The sequence below is a fragment of the Trichoplusia ni genome, chromosome 20 (assembly GCF_003590095.1).
Source record: "Trichoplusia ni isolate ovarian cell line Hi5 chromosome 20, tn1, whole genome shotgun sequence".
Taxonomy (NCBI): domain Eukaryota; kingdom Metazoa; phylum Arthropoda; class Insecta; order Lepidoptera; family Noctuidae; genus Trichoplusia; species Trichoplusia ni.
In genome coordinates, this window is record NC_039497.1 from 5,560,005 (window position 1) to 5,577,096 (window position 17,092).

The 17,092-nt window shown below is 34.4% G+C and overlaps 2 protein-coding genes across 6 annotated transcripts in view; one reads left to right on the forward strand and one right to left on the reverse strand.

Annotated features, from left to right (window-relative positions):
* Positions 1–17,092, reverse strand: part of LOC113503782 (Ig-like and fibronectin type-III domain-containing protein 2) — a 133,945-nt gene that overhangs the window by 83,739 nt on the left and 33,114 nt on the right. The window contains exon 3 of one of the 5 annotated variants that reach the window (XM_026885870.1): positions 12,131–12,173. The exons of the other annotated variants lie outside the window; for them this stretch is intronic. The gene's annotated coding sequence lies outside the window, so the exon portion shown is untranslated. The remainder of the gene's footprint in view (positions 1–12,130; positions 12,174–17,092) is intronic. 5 annotated transcript variants of the gene reach the window in all.
* The window catches only part of LOC113503783, a 71,755-nt gene continuing 68,867 nt past the window's right edge, over positions 14,205–17,092 (forward strand). Inside the window, exon 1 of the mRNA XM_026885875.1 lies at positions 14,205–15,630. The gene's annotated coding sequence lies outside the window, so the exon portion shown is untranslated. The remainder of the gene's footprint in view (positions 15,631–17,092) is intronic.

The following is a 17,092-nucleotide window of genomic DNA, read 5'->3' on the forward strand; positions in this document are numbered from 1 at the left end:
CGTTTGTTAATTTTCGAATTAAATTAAAATATTTGTCGTTAAAACTGGATATATTACGATTTCAAAATATTTAATGAATATCACTGATTTGTTTTCGTAGACTTACTAGTATTATTAACAAAATATTTAGCTTTATAATCAGTGTAACTTATGCCTATATATTTAAGAATATTTAGAAAAGTCTAGATTATCTAAATGGTCTAGGCTCGTGGTAATTAAGTGTCTAATCCATTACCGCAGATAATTGTGTTAGCAAGTCAACTTGCTAATTGATATGGAGTGTCCTATCCTAAGATTTAGTTTAGTTTTGATTAAGCTAAAATGACTAATTAATTAATTAACTTGGAATTGTTTTTATAATCTTTCAGTATACCACATTTTTTTTATAGAAAAATATGATTTTCCACACAACCTTTTGTTTTTTCCATTTAATTTCCACTAAAATCCACATTTAAAATCATGATTGTTTTGATGATATTTTTCTGTATCTAGTACCATAATGATAGAGCTATTATTATTTTTGATGTCCTTGGACAACCTGCTGAGTCTGTCTCTACTAAAAATATACTCATTTTGCCAGAAAACTCTTTAAATAGTAAATCAAAAGGTTTTTAATTCAAAAGTTTTATTCAAGTGCTTCCGAAACATTAATAGTGATGACACCAGAGTTTCATATTTTCAAAATGTCATTCTTATTGAGAGGAACCGGCTCTTTGTAGAAGAAACTTAAAGAAGTATTGAAATAAGTGGTTTAAGTTAACTCTATACTCTTTGCCAACGGTATCCAATTGTTAGAACCCAAAATTATTGCAAAGAAACACCAATTCCTCCTAACCCTTATATGGTCACCTAATATCTTCTATGTGGCAGGTTGTCGCGACGTTGAACCCTGCTTGTTACATTATCCGCAGCTGTTTGCTGAGCTCCTGCCAAACGGTACACATGTGCAGACCTGTTTACATAGCCAAAATAATACCTAAGTAAGTATATGTACTGTTAATTATTTATTGCTGATACTAGCGGACCCGGTCGACATCGTCCTGCGTGATATACTATAAAAACTATTATAATAATAAAAAACATTTATTTCAGACAATACAAAGTCCATAGGCAGGTAATTTTGTTAGTAAAAACACAACTTATGACTAATGTTAATAAACAATAATTAAAACTCACTTCACACCATTATGGGGGGGGGGGTTCTACTCTATATTATTATTTAAGGTTATATTATTACTAGCTGTTGCCCGCGACTTCGTCCCCGTGGGTAGAAAATATAAGTTATGATTTATACCTGCCCTGTATTTTTTTACATTTTCCATTGTATCTCCGCTCCTTTTAGTCGCAGCGTGATGGTTTATAGCCTAAAGCCTTCCTCGATGAATGGTCTATTCAACACAAAAATATTTTTTCAATTTGGACCAGTAGTTCCTGAGATTAGCGCGTTCAAACAAACAAACAAATTCTTCAGCTTTATATATTAGTATAGAGTATAGATAATAAAAACTTAAGCTTCACACCATTATGGAGGGGGGGGGGTGTCTACTCTATACTTTGCTGATTTATTGGAACTATAAACCAGCATAAAGACTATTCACGTTGTTCTGAGTTTACTTATCATGTGTATATGACTTGGATATTTTTTAAACCTACTGCGATAGAACAATGAAATAATTTTTAAAGTTTCTACCCCTTTCTTGTGTCTAAGTTGAGAAACATTTTCATACACCAACCATTGCTGAATAACAAGGTGCTATTTATTTTCTATTCCACGCAACACTAGACAAACGTTAAAACAGAAAACTTGTGAAAGAAGAGCTGTTTACAGCGGCAGACATTATGCTAATATTACATAATGCGCATGCATATGCGGAGCATTACCGTGGCGCACGGATGTGACGTATGCTTTCCTGAATACTTTTTAGTTTTATATATTGTTTTATTTTATATGAAAAAAAGTTTTTTTTCTGTAAAAACCAAACGACGCAAGTATGTTTATAGCCTATTGGTCTAGCGGTTAGTGGCTCAGACTGCTATATCAGGGTGGTCATGGGTTTAGTTGCCGTCCAGGACAAATGTTTGTGTGATAAGCACGAGCACACATTGATATATGTCTGAGACTCTGGGTGTAATTGTTTCCACTACTTGCGCATCTTCAAGCTTCAGTTTGAGTGTGACTAGATGGCGTTGTGTAAAGATTTTGGATGAATAAAAACATTGTAATCGAAAAAAAAAACACCTCAAACAGGACCTATAATTTTTGGTTGTCGCCAGATTTCTACAAAATTAAAACCATAAACGTCTTATCCATAAAAATGAACAGTATGTATTTCTTAATAACCAAGTAAGCAAGCGCATCCAAACGCTCGCCTAGTCTGAAACTAAAGACGCATACAACATATCGGAAATTGGAGAACTATGTCGTATGTGTTTGTAAGGAAATGGAACTATTCCCGGGACCTTTGTAGCTGTGACGTCATCGTACACGTGATCTATACGTACAGGCGGGTGAGACAGTGTTTTGTTGTTTCTGCAAGGTAAGGTGAGAAACAAAAGTGAAATAATGAAAGAATTTTACACGCGTTAGCGGCAATCGAGTTTATGACATGTATGGAAAAGACTTAGCCTTTTTTCGAGTCACGTGACTAAGACCTGTTTTTAGACATTTGACAAACATACGACATTTAGGAGTTCGCGTAAGAGTTTATATTAACGTCACTAAGTATACCGTCAGTTTTGTTTTTATCTCACTACTGATAGCACAGCAAGCTCTTAAAAGAGGACCCTAATTCTGCGGCCAATGAATAAATGGAAACTGGCCATCGGCTAATGTAAATCTCCAATAGGGCCCAGGACTGAAGATATTGTGAAATGAAAAAGAGGTGCAGTTAAGTAAATGGATAGCGCTCTCTTGCTTCCACAATGCAAAAAATCATACTATCAGACCTCATAATAGAGGCACTAATCTTACATCACCTTGATAACATTTAACAATAATATTTTTTACTCACTTAGAAACATGGTTTCCTTGTTACAAACGTGATAGTTAACAATAACTCGAAATGGCTTCGTGATCGGATCGGGCAAATGTAATGATCGCAGTCAAATGCCGGCGAATTAATGTAGCTCAAACAAATCCCTACTAATATTATAAATGCGAAAGTAACTTTGTCTGTCTGTTACGCTTTTACGTCTAAACCACTGAACTGATTTCAATGATATTTGGTACAGAGATAGTGTTGACCTTGAGAAAGAACATAGGATAGTTTTTATCGCGGACTTTTGAAGAGTTCTCTTGGAAACGCAATACAGCCGACCTCGACGCGAGCGAAGCCGCGGGCGAAAAGCTAGTATGATTATAATAAGTAGTATCACGAGCGTTTTGTAGTGACTTTACTAGTACATACATATGTGTTTTTTAGACGTAAGTTAGTCGGGAATCAGGCGTTTCGTGTTGCATACCGCTTTTGTATACAGAAGTAAATAACTATTCAAAATAACCGGTCAAGACGAGACGCTAGAGGATCCCTATGAAAAGTTTTTGCAGAAACAAATTGTTCGGGTGTCAAAGAAATTCGAGTGCGCGCCTTTTATTAGCCCAACAAATTTTAGACCGCGATATTGTTGCTTAATCTCGGCCCTTTTTTTTGTAGCGGCAATAGAAATAGAATCTAGAATTTTAACTTTGTAGCTGTCTTCGTTTATTAGATAAAGCCTGGTCACAGATGGAAGGATAGACATCGGTGCCTCAATGATAGGGTTGAGTAAGTACTTATTTTTTTTCAGGGCTGTCTCGAGCTGGCTATAATACGTCATTCACAAATGCTTGGTCTAAATCTAGACGAATTCGTGATTATCATTTGAATGTTGATATGACATCGGGACTGCATGCTGAAATACTTTACCGCAGGAGATGTTTGATGGTAAAACGATGTAGGTTTTTATACAACTAGTCAGTATAAATATTGGTTTACACATTTTTGATTTTATTTTCGTGTTAGTAAAAGTTAAAGTGTATTGCACATTTCCGCGTTTTTCCTTTATGCGTTAATTACTGCCTACACAGCGTGTCGTGTAGATTGTAATACGGTTTAGCTGATTTCCTAGCTATAAATTCATTTATCCGGTGTCTTATTCTGTAAAGTTTTTACAATATTCTTGTACTTACGTAGTTAAATTTCAATTTGAATTTTTAAAATTTCGTATTTCAAGTCATGATGTTGACCTTAAACTTTCTTATTGCTTCTCAACTCATTATAATTGACTGATTCGATAAGTTGATCTATTTGCTTGAATTTAGCTACCGATCACAGTCACCAAATACCTCCAAATATATGCGTTTTTCGCCTTTCCCATAGTTTTTATTGTTCTTTTTTCTCTAGACGTTTTCTCTAACCCTTTAAAAACAACAACGATTTCTCAAAGCCCATACAAGCCCATGGGGGTCATAAGACACGCATTACCCCAAACTTGTAAACACTGCAACCTTTTTCTTCAAGATTGAGATTTAAGTGTGGGGAGGGGGACACATTACGGAGATGAATGCTTGGATGCTGACGTGTAGTTTCCTGCACTTGTGGCAGAAATAGATAGTGGGAGATCTATTCTATTTGTTTAGGCTGTTTTCGTTAAACGATAAATACCTACTTAAATAAATTCTTGTACGGAATTCGGGGTGTTTTGTGCTTTCGCGACACAAGGACTAAATAAATGGGTAGGTATTGTTTTTTAAAAATATTATGTTAGAAGTGTTTTTGCTAAATTTTTGCCCGACTGCTTCAAAAAAAAGTAATATTTGTTTTTGTCTTGGTATTTTTGATATGCAACGCCGTAGCGTAGCCAGCCATACAATATCCACACTTAGGCTGAAAAAAACGACATCAAAAATAGCATGATAATAAAACAAACCAATTGTGAAATACTTATCATTATTTCAAACAATTACACAAAAAAAAACTACAAACCAAGCCTACACGCAAAGATCACAACCGCAACTGACATCCAACATCTTCCGACAAATAGAATTCGGAAGTCTTCCTGCTTCACAATCGTAACTCGATCGCTAATGCGCTACAGAATAGGTACGCGTTTTGAGTAAACGCGTGAATTTCTTTCTTGTTATGTAACGTTGCGTGTAGCAACTGGCGCTCGCGGTAGCCGATACTACTGATTGATCGAGCGGGTGAAGGGGTAGGCTGAAGCGATTAAAAATAATAATAATAGAAGTTCCCACATTACGGTAAAAAAATTAAATTAGGTATGATTATTCTGATATTTAATTTAAAAAAATGACAACAATTTAATTCTCACTTCTTATTTTTTATAAATTCTAAAAGAAGGGGCACGTTCAGGAATTTTTCTTGTTTCGCATGAAGTTTCTCAAACAATCAAGCTATATGTTCAAATATCTACAGCCAGACTGAATGTTCAAATACACCCAGACTCAGGCCAAGCATTCGTGAATCACAAACAAAATATATATTAAATACTCTTGGCATCTAGAATTATAAAACAACAGCCGATATTGACAATGGTACTAAAGTCCAAGCAATGGAACCCGCTACCGCTCATGACGTACACCGGCCTAGTGATTACAAGTCCGAAGAAAGTGTTCCAGTCGGTCGGCGTGTCGCACGTGGTTCCATATTCATATTGTGGACACGCTCCGTGCATTCATAAAACGTTATTAGCGCGACTGTACTGTGACGTAACCACAGACTAACAAATACAGGGGTACAGACGCGACACTGAGCTTTCAATTAAAGCAGAAGAGTATCGGTCAAGTGCAATAGAATAAAAAGACACATTTTCAATATGCCACCGATCTTATTACTGACTAAATGAGTTGCTTAAAATCTGTATAGCGGCATCAAAAACAGACGCATCATCTGCCCAATTCCCACTGTCTGGTTATAAAATTGTTCAAGAGGTACCGACTGGTAACAGGCGGATGAAAAGACGGCCAAAAATCTGTTAACAGGTGCAGGCATTAGGTTAAAAAAAACTCACATGACGACAAAACTAATAGCTTTATTGTGACAAAAAATCCTTGTTCAAGTGGACAGTCTGACTACTATAAATTACCGTGAGGTATGTTTGTCTCTGTGAGGCTACATACTCTTTGGCCTCGCCATCGAATTACAGATATTACGCACCTTTTGTTTGATAGCCTCAAACGTGCTACGAAAAATAATGACCGATTTAGAAAACGGGCTGTGAAGTTTTTTTATGCAACCCTTTTTAGTAATTGTTGGACAGTTAACATGAAAACGGCGAACGTGCTTTCTATTCGCAATTAGGCTTAGTGCTGTGAAATTGAATAGGAAATATTACTGACGAGAAAGTTATTGCTGGACGAATGTTTGTTACGTTTTCACGATAAAACGGCGAAAAAATGTACTTAAATACTTTGTGTTATGATTTAGTTTACGATACAAAGTTTAGCATGTTCATTATGCTTTTTAATAATTGATTTGTAATTTGTATGCATATGTATGTTAGTATGCATGCACGAGGGGTAGATTTGATTCCAACAAAGGCCAATTAATAAAAAAAATCTTATTCGAAGTAAGTATCTTGTACAAACTACATTGAATTAGCTACTTTGAATTGAATTAAAACCCGACCTAAAATATTTTTGCCACAAATTCCATTAGATATATGTTACAAAAAACAGTGCTTAGATATAATAAACCAAAAAACTCTCTTGTGACTTTACATCACGTTAACAACAGACAGTCCAAACTGTTAAGAATAAGTCAGTTTGACAAACAAGCCTCTAACTATGAACCGCTATTGTTATTACACATCATAACAATACAGAGTTATAGTTTCCTGTATTTAGACAGTTCTGGCAACACATAAACGTTAATTGTTTGATTGTTATGTTGCATAACTGTCTAATTTGACAGCTGTTCGTGAGTCTATGGTGTTAGGTTCAGTGTTAGTGTTAGATCGGTGGTATTAATAGAAACAAGATTATTGTTAACTTATGTTTATGGTATGTGTATAATTTGTTCATTTTTTTCCATGCCAAAGCGTAAAATTGACCCTTAAATTACAGTTCTGCAGTCAATTACAAATCTCATAAATTTATAACCTAACCGCTTTATCAAATACAAAAAAATAAGTAAATAAAATTAATATTGATAGAGATACACAAAAATTTTGACCATTTTGCAACTCTCAGAACTCTTCGTGCGTTAGTCTGTTACTCACATTAACAAAGTACTTTACCTAACTTCTTTTTAACCAACTTAAACAGCAGAAAGAAATATACGATCCAATAGGTTTTCATATTTTAAAAGAATAAAAAGATGGCCACTGCCACTATATTAAATACGAGTACTTAACCGTAACATGTAATTGAACTTTGTTGACAATAATTTTCATTACAAGCTTTCCTACACAGCCTTTGCGTAATTTGTATAATATAAAAATATGAGTAATCGCAAAAAGATTATTATAAACTCGATACAATTGTTGATGAGTTACATTTAAAACAATGGAATACTGAATTAAATGTATTTAAAACATGGCATTAGTCATTAGCCAGAGCTACGCAATGCCTGTTATTCTGATTTCATCTGGATGTCTCGAGTATGTGACTTGTATGGTTTTGCGACCCGCAGTGACACAAGGATTAAAGTCCTTAGTGCGGGAGTCGTCTTTTGTATAAAAAATCTCTGGTGAATAATAATAATGTCTTGATCGATTTCGGCCACTGTGGTTAGTGTTACCAGCCAGCTGCGTAGGATATATTATGCGTGTGCGCAAAAACAGGTTCACTCTCTGTTCCTTTACTCTCATAGTCTGACAGGACGGCAACCCAACACCACCGGAGACAGATTAGGTATAACCTACATCCATTTACGGAAGCTGTGATGTTTATTTCTAAAACACTCACAAAAAGTCAATGTTCTCTAAGGATCGAACTTGAGACCTTCGACTTGTCAGTTCTACGGTATTACCACTAGATTAAACTAGTGGTACTCCTCGTATGCTAGCCCGACTCGACACGTGTAAATTTTCAAAAATATCACGTTGAATTCGTTTGAAAATATAACTATATAGGTATGTATTATTCCCCTAGTATACATAATATCTACTTGATCATGTGTATGCAACTAGAAGCTACAAGTTCAAAAGCACTGTATGCAGACCATATATTGCAGTTGTGAAATCCCGCAGGTGATCTGTCTTTATTTTCGTATACGACACATCTTACAGAATGCACCAGAGATCTCATTCATTCATTCATTCATTCAGTCTAAATCATTCAATCGGTAGAGCTCGTCAGGAAAAATTGAGAAAAATGTGGGCATGGAATTGGTAAACCTTCGAAAGACGATCTAGCTATATTTTTTGTCAATTTTGAAAACACTTTATCTAACCAGTCCAAGACTCAGTTTTCATCATCTGAACTATAAGATAAAGAGCTTTATAAGATTAATGATTTTTGTCTAAACAATTGAATACGTCGAATAAATTACTAAAAATTATGTTAACGAATTTTTCTTTCTTTTTTTATTTATTTCCTTAATTTTATTTGTCATTACAGATATAACTTAACCTAATTCGACAGAGTAACATATACATATTTTTTTCTTAAATACTTAACCAATATTTTAAGCCGTATTATATTTAGGCAGTATTTTAATATTAGTCAAACTTTCAATTATCATATGTTATATCAACTTCCGATATCCAGCCACTTAACCCTTCTGTACACTCTTAGTTTTGTACCCTCAACGTGGTTTCTGCCGGCCTGATATCGTATTAACCCGTAAATGCCCGGCTGTAATACGAGTCGGCCACCCGTCGTAATCAACTGCTTCATGCTTGCCAGTTGTAGGGGTAACTTGTGTATGAGTAAACATAGGAAGTTTATTATTGACCGACAATTTGGGTAAACCCGGTCGCTAAGGAAGGAAAAAAGGGATGTCTTTAGCGCTGAGCTAGATGGGTCGATGATATTACAATTTATTTTTTTACATAGCGCCATCTAGTTTCAAAGTAAGCAAAAGTTGTATTATGATTAATAGACAACTGATAAACATAATTATATATACATACATAATATAGATAAAACACAGACACAGAACTAATGATCGTGTTGTCACAAAAACTACATCATCACATTTATCATTTTTTACAGTTTTAAAATAAATAACAATTTCATCTCCACTTTTATAAATAAACTTTCACCAAAGCAGGGAACGCAACATAAAACTGTAGAAATAATTTTCCTCTCGAGTCCCTTATAAAATTACTAATTAATAAAAACTAATGCGGAATGAAACACGTATGTTGCATGCCTTTAACGTCCTTTGCTAATTTATTAATCATCACATGAACAGTTTTAGTTAATTAACAGTCTCGTTGGCGGCTACAGTGAATATAACTACTATTATAATTAGGACAGACTAAAGCGAGATTCATAATATTTTACATAACTATAGTTTTTTTTCTAGGGTTTTTTTTTTGAGGGCTTTTAATAGGAGTAAAAATATAATCCTGAGGCTCCGCTGTCTGTTCAGTTCACCGTCTGTCCGTATGTCCGTCTGTCCTTGTGACTGTCATCAGACTAAAGATATCTTAAAACCCGTGATAGTTAGATAACTGATTGTCACATCATCATCAGCCCATATTTGTCCACTGCTGGACATAGGTCTCCCCAATTGCACGCCATTGAGATCTACCTTCGGCTGCTCGCATCCAGATTGTGTAGAGTCACAGATGGAGTATATCTGTTGCTGCTATAATAAAAATTAAAATCGACGTTGAACAACGATTGGTGCTGTTAAAGGTTGTATGTTTTACTTTTTAACTCAACTTTTTTTTAGGTTGTTAAATTCAGTATTTTAATCGCATTTGAACGGTTTTTACGTCAGTGTAAGTGATACGAGCGATACTATTTAGCACAAATAAAGTCAGTGAAGTATTCACATTACGTTACACAAAGCCCATTTTTTCCATTGGATAGTCTTTCACCTATTTTAACACTCAAACGTCCAATTCTGGTAATTAAATTCGAGTGGTTTATCAGAATTGTGAAATTCTAATAAAAAAGTCCTACAATGACATTATTATATTTTTAGAAGGTAAGTGAGAGGTTATAACAAAACACAATCGCACTACAGTTTGACATTAGTTACATTTATAGAACAAGGTCTGAAATATTATCTAGATCAATTCTATCTAGATCTAATATTAGTATTGCATTGTGTTTGATTAGTAATCTATGATATATTTGTATATTTTCTGTTTCCGTCTGTCTGTGAGTCACAATCTTTTGTTATGTTTTTATTACAAAATCTCAGTAATTACTAGTTATTTTTTATGTAATAAACTGTTTATATATAACGTTTGCTATAATCGTTCAATCAATATTGTTTAAAGTCTTTAATCGACCGATATCAAACAAAACTATCGCTTTTGCATTGATCGAATTTGTTGTGACTACGACCAGCAAGGCCTATCCCCAGCAGAAGGTTATTCAAGGCTGTTAATAATGATGACATCAATGTCTGATACTTACTTGACTATTGATACTGCTTACAAAATAAGCAATCATTCTTACAGACTGTCACGTAAAATTATAAGGCTTTTTTAATGTTTAAAGGTCTTTAACTGTCGTAAAGTGATTAATGAACCATTTGATTCAAACAACAGAGTCTTGAAATAAATGTCTCACACTTACACCAAACACCGAAGCTGTAATTGGGTGTATATTCTCGGTGTATGGTGTATAGCATCGCATTAGGAAATTCCCTTCTATTTATATATGCGATGACACCAAGCCGCGACTTGCATGACAAGTTATGGTAATTACACGTCTTACATACGAAGCTAAATGTCCTACATCTGCAGCTCAGCTGAGATATTCAATTTAAATTATGATATTGTTTTCCCTGTAAATGTGAACTGTATGTTAACTTTTGAGACTGGATATGATAATATGATGTAATAGAGTTTTTATTGAATGTAATTTATATTTTTTATTGTTATTTAAAAAGAAAATTATTTACAAAAAAAAACAGGTATCTTTCTGAAAAATACTGTGTAAGTATGTTAAATATGAAGCGACACTGTCTAATTGGACTTTAGCAAGGGTTTCTGTTTTAACAAAAACAGAAATTCCAAAAGTAGGAAGACATTTTCCCTGTCGTAGTACAGCAAACAGGCAATAGTAAAAGTAGCGAACATTGAGACAAACGTCAAACCGGAAAGAATTTGCAGTGAAACAATGAGGCAAAAACAAAATAAGGACGTACACGGTAAATTGCTGTACTGGCCACATAAAATGAACATTGCTGAAAGGAACAACTATCTGAATTTCGTAAATCGTGGCTACAGTATTACCGGGCGTAATTCCCAACCCTATTCCGTTCCCTGCCCTTTGTAACTCAACACAATGATGCGGTGCGTTTGAAAGTTTGCTCGGATATTTTTAATAGAGCAAATTGTGCCTTTGAACCTGCCTTCTGGTTATCGTTATAATTTTATGTAGTAACTATGAATAAAATACGTAAAATGTGCTCCTTGGTATGTTTTTTACATTTTTGTAGGACTTAAAAAAGTGCTCGGAATACGCTCGGTTAGTTAAATTGTTACAGCTAAACTTTTACCCGACTGAAAATGTATTTGTAGTTCTAGTCGTATTTTTCATAGCTATGCTGTGTCTAAATCCTATACTCAAAATATGTTTCGGAAAGGTTAGTAATAAAATAGAAAAACAATGAGACATTCGAATTCTACTCTACATTTCAGCAGCTGGTGACCAACTTAGAAGTAAATTATCAAGTCGTAGCTTCAAGATCTAGCTACGCCAGTTTAAGGTAAAACTTGTATTCGTACTCTCCATGCAAATATCACCACGATACGTTTAACTTTCCAGCAAAAGAAATCGCTATCGAACCGTACGAAAATCCCCTACACTACATACGACTACATCAGGTGTCAGCACATACATTGCTGCCTTTCAACGTCAACATACATCACACCTCGTGTAAACTTGTCAATGGGGTTCAAAGATTTTTGGATGTCGCTACACTGGTTGTAAAAGCCATCGTCAGACGAAGTGGGACGCATGACGTGTCGTAATTGGGCTTTGACTTTGAACACTTACTTTTAGAAAAAGCAGACAAATCCGGGAACGTGGCGATGTTTACCTGAGGACAGAGGGAAAACGGTGTTATTACGGTAACGGTATTATTTGTTGGTTTGGCGAAACGTGGTAAAGTGAAAGTCATAGCAGGCTGGTTCTTATAAAATCTGTGTTTTATCGAAATCATTTTTTTTTTCATTTAGCCTTTAATTTGAACAGAATCAATTAGTAATATTTTTTCATACGAGATCCCCGTTAATTTTAAATTATTTATTTTATTTTTTGCAAACAAAATACAGGATAATTTGAAAGGATACAGAAATTGATTTAACATTATGAATTGAAGACAGTAAATAAAGCATCCGTGAAGAAAATTTAAAATATTTGTATGTTATAACACTATTACGTAAATAGTAAATTGCAACCAAAACCGGGGGTACGAACTAGTCCACATCACTGCAACAAAGTAGACAACATAACAAGTTCAAAGACCGTTCAATATCAAGATCTGTAACTGGTTGCGCGGGAGTTGTGCAATAATCGTACGACCGTCGCAGACCGGTATGTCAATGGTGAAGCGACTGGATGTAGATGTTGTATGCTGATTGTTGTTTTGTATATATTGTTTATTAAATGTGTGATAATAGTGGATTAGTTTTTTTTTTCTAATATACATATAAAGGGAAGCGAAATGACAAACATAGATAGCAGAGGTTGAGGTCACCACGCCAAACCCACAGGGTGCGTCGTGTCGCGGGTTCGATCCCCGCGTAGGACAAGCATTTGTGTGATCCATGAATGATTTTTCTGAGTCTGGGTGTCTTTGTGCACGTGATTTGTATGCTTGTGAAACCCTCTTCGACAAAAGGATTAAATTCCTTACCGCGGAAGACATAAAACAAATAAATATATTTTTACAATGGTGTGTGAACTTGTGAAGCCATTTCAGATGCGTACGCGCGTTGACACCAGGTTGTAAACAAACTATATGGAAAGAATAAGAAGTATATTTGTCTGTCTATCCTTGAGCATTTGTGATTGGAAAATACCTGTCCCCAGGCAAAGACTGCAATAAACTATAGAATGAGCTGAGTGATTCCAACAGGCTATATCCCTCATGGTCCTAATTTAACACACTTTTAAATCTTAAGCTCCACCTCAATACATCCAAAGCCAAGGTAGATGGTCCCATAGATTCCCCCCCCCCATCACCCCTGCCCCTTGTCGGGTGTTTCTCGTCACGCCGCCCTCGCTCCGTGATGTAGATAACGCACGCTTGGCCCGCGATTATTTGTTATACACAATGATGGTACTGGGATAGTGGGTAGGTAAGTATTAAAGGTTCGAAACTACAGTCAGTTGTTTTAGAATAATCTTTGGGTTTTGACAGGTGTGATGTGAAGTGAAGGTGTCATTAAAGTGATGACGTGACCTCTATAATTATGAGCTGTTTCTAAAAAGACTGTAATTTTTGTAGCTTTCGTATTGTCATTAGAACTTTTACTTAAATTAACTCATTGTATGACATTAGCTTTTTGAATGATACTGAAAGATTTAGAAAAATATTGTTTTTTTCTTGACTTCTTCAACAAAAACTTTCATTTAATGTAAAAAACACTTTTCTATACGCCAAGAGGCCTCCGCCCAACAGTGAAACAGTAGTAAGCTAGTATTATTATTAAGCCAAAAAATCACATGAAAACATTACTCTAAATAATACGACACGTTTCCTCGTATACAGAACATATCTACAAGGGAGATTACGAAACGATAGTGTCTAATCCAGATAAATCCCGCTGTAACAATCATAAGAATGATCTTCGACCTCATTCTGCATGAAGGTACAGACAGCAACAAAACTCTGAAAACCGTATTAAATTTACATGACATATTCAACAAATAAGTATGCAAGAACTAAACATAGCAGAGTGAAAAAAACTCTTTTATAATAAAAACAGTTTAAGAGGCTAATGCTGTATTAATTGGACTTATTGATACTTAAACATAAATTAAAACCAGATAGTAAAATGAAACATAAAATATTAAAAAAAAACGCAAAATAAAATGGAATAACTAGTAAGGGTTATGAAAAAAACTGAACAACGATTTTTTTTGCAAATTTGGTTTTTTTTTCTATTCTATAAGTCTGAAAACTTTGGTTTCGCGACTCCAACTCATACTTGACACGTAAAAGTTAAATGGAACGGATTAATAAAATAAAAAAAAAACTTTAAAAAAAATTAAGATGTCGCGTCGACCCCGCTCGAGGCACAGGCTCTGCTCATATTCATCCTTTTAATAGATTAGTAAGATTAAAAAAAAGTGACACGTGACGATAAAATTTTCCCAACGTCGATAAATAATTTTCACCTCAAAATAGAATTTTACATTTCATTGTTCATCGGCTTGCGTCGCTGACTGTACGTCTGTACGAGCAACATTTCATTAAAGAGGATGTGATTATCCGCAGAGGCGGTCTCATCAACTACATTTATACAGCATTGCATCTCGAGATACTATCTCGTGTGTAGCTTCATGTAGGGCTGTTGTATTGTAATATTGAAGTTTATGTTATTGACTTATCATAGTATACAGGTAGGTACCCCTGCAGTCGAGTGAAATTTCTGCTATCATTAACGTCATCATTAAAGATTTGAGAAGATAATATGGATGTAATTAGATCGGTCGAATTTATTTTACACACGTTGCTTGCTAAGCAATATCATCTGTATTATTTGTCGGTCACTGCTGACCGCCATGGCGTTTGATGGTTTATTTATGTATTTGTCGCCCGTCCAGGTGATTAATGTAAAGCATTTCCGCGATCACAGCTGAAGCTAGTAATGCCATGAACGCCAATTTTTATTTTTTGTATAAAAGAAATAAAATAATATTTCGTATACTGCTTTTACTTCTCCGTTTAACTACTTAAACAATAATACACACAATATAACACTCAAATTATTACATGCCTATTATCACAATAATATAATCTCTAACTATTCTTCATAAAAGGTTAAAGTATTAAAAGAATAAAACAACTCGTAACTAACTCAGTATAACTTTTTAATTACTTACAAAACACGTACATAGTTGCTACCAAAGTTACATAATTTTATCACATGGTAACACTGAATATAGAACAATTGTGGGCAACGTTCAAACTTTGCCGAAAATTCAAAGTCTGGCAACCCTTAATAACAGTACGTGTGCTTCTAAAATGGTAGATTTATGTCTAGACTGTGGTGGCATAGATAATTAATTCTGACGTTTCTATTGTCTTGGCTAGATGAAGACATGTAATAAGACTGCAATGAAGGAAACTACAAGATCAAAATTTGTACAAATTGAAATTGTGTTACAGGACCATGCGAAATGGTTTTAAAGTTACAATAAAATCAACTGTTATTGCTTTGGAACATATGAAACTAAAGTATTGAATTGGCTGCTTTATAATCTTACTTGGTGGTCAATAAAATAAAACGCAAAAAGTGTAAAGTGTAAAGTGTAAAGCGAAAAACGTAAGTAAATTATTAATATTTCGCCGTCAGTTTAGTATCTGTCACCAGCTTAGAGCCTGGTGACTGGTCTTACAAACCTTGTCAGAAAAAAGGAATCATTGATAGGGTCATAAATTAAATTTTATTTCTTCATCTTTTGGAACGAAACAAACAAATTATTGCAAAGTAATACGCAATAGATAATAATGTGAAAATATACTGTATATCCCTCGGTAAGTATTTTAATGACTGCTACGTTTTCTGCTTACCATTATATGATAAATATCTTAATGATATTCACACCTAACTTGTTATTCTTCATTCGTCTCTCCTATTTCAAATAGAGCGGACACATTTGGTGGTGAAACGCGTCTTCGTCACGTCAAAGAAATTTCGTAACGTTACCAACGTACCTAGGTTCATATTCAAACTTTTCGCTCACTTTTGGTGCATTTTAGTGAATAAGGGATTTTAAAAATAACACTCATAAGATAAGAAAGCGATAATATGATGCAACTGGAATCTAGATTGCTTTGTGGATTCCAGTTCTCAGTTCTCTTGAAGTGCTAAACAAATTTTGATTAAAATTTAAATACCCATGCGAAGCTTGCGAATAACAAGTGACGTAAGTACTGCTTTATATTTTACGAAAAATTATGTCGAGCCATCTCGTCCTCCTTTGAGAGACTCGTTTCAAAAAATAAAAATTGCAAAATAATAGTTGTAACATCGTTATTTTAGAAGCATTTTATTAAGGCAGTATATAAATATATCGAGATAACTTATGTTAGGAAAAATAAATAAAGAAAAAACACACCTTTTTATTTATCAATTTGTTCGATCCCTTAGAAAAAATCACTAAAACGTTTTATGTATCGTAAGTTTAGGGTAAGCTAGGCCCTATACAGTACAAAAAATATAGGTGCTTATCTAGAAATGTCTTAAGCATATTTCTTATATATCCTTTACCCTAATTACACCTAAGTCTAGGCACATTTATCTTTCGTAAGGCCTATGTTTTATAAGTAAGGCTTGGATAAATACATACGGCCAAGAAAATACGCTGCTTTTATTTTTATTTTCTATTCATAACTGCCAATTAAAATAGAAGTCCTTTAATAAAAGATTTATTGGTCGGGAGTGTTCGTAACTATGTTCGACAAAAATCAGCACAAGATAAAATCCACAAGATGGCGTTGTATACTAGTTTTCCCTACCGTGTGAAAAGAAAATCATATAAAATGCTGGTATTTCAACTACAACCTTTTTTTCGAGAATTTCTACTCACACAAGCATTTAAAAAACCAAAGAAATCACATAAAAAATCTTGATAATTAATGGTTTCTTAAGTTTACGCGAATGTTAGACATTTGAATAAACTACTTTTACGGATGCGGGCCATGACCATGATACTTGCAAAGGTGTCGAAACTTCGGAAATTCAAATCTAAAAATAAATCCCGCCGCGTCTGCTCATGATTAAG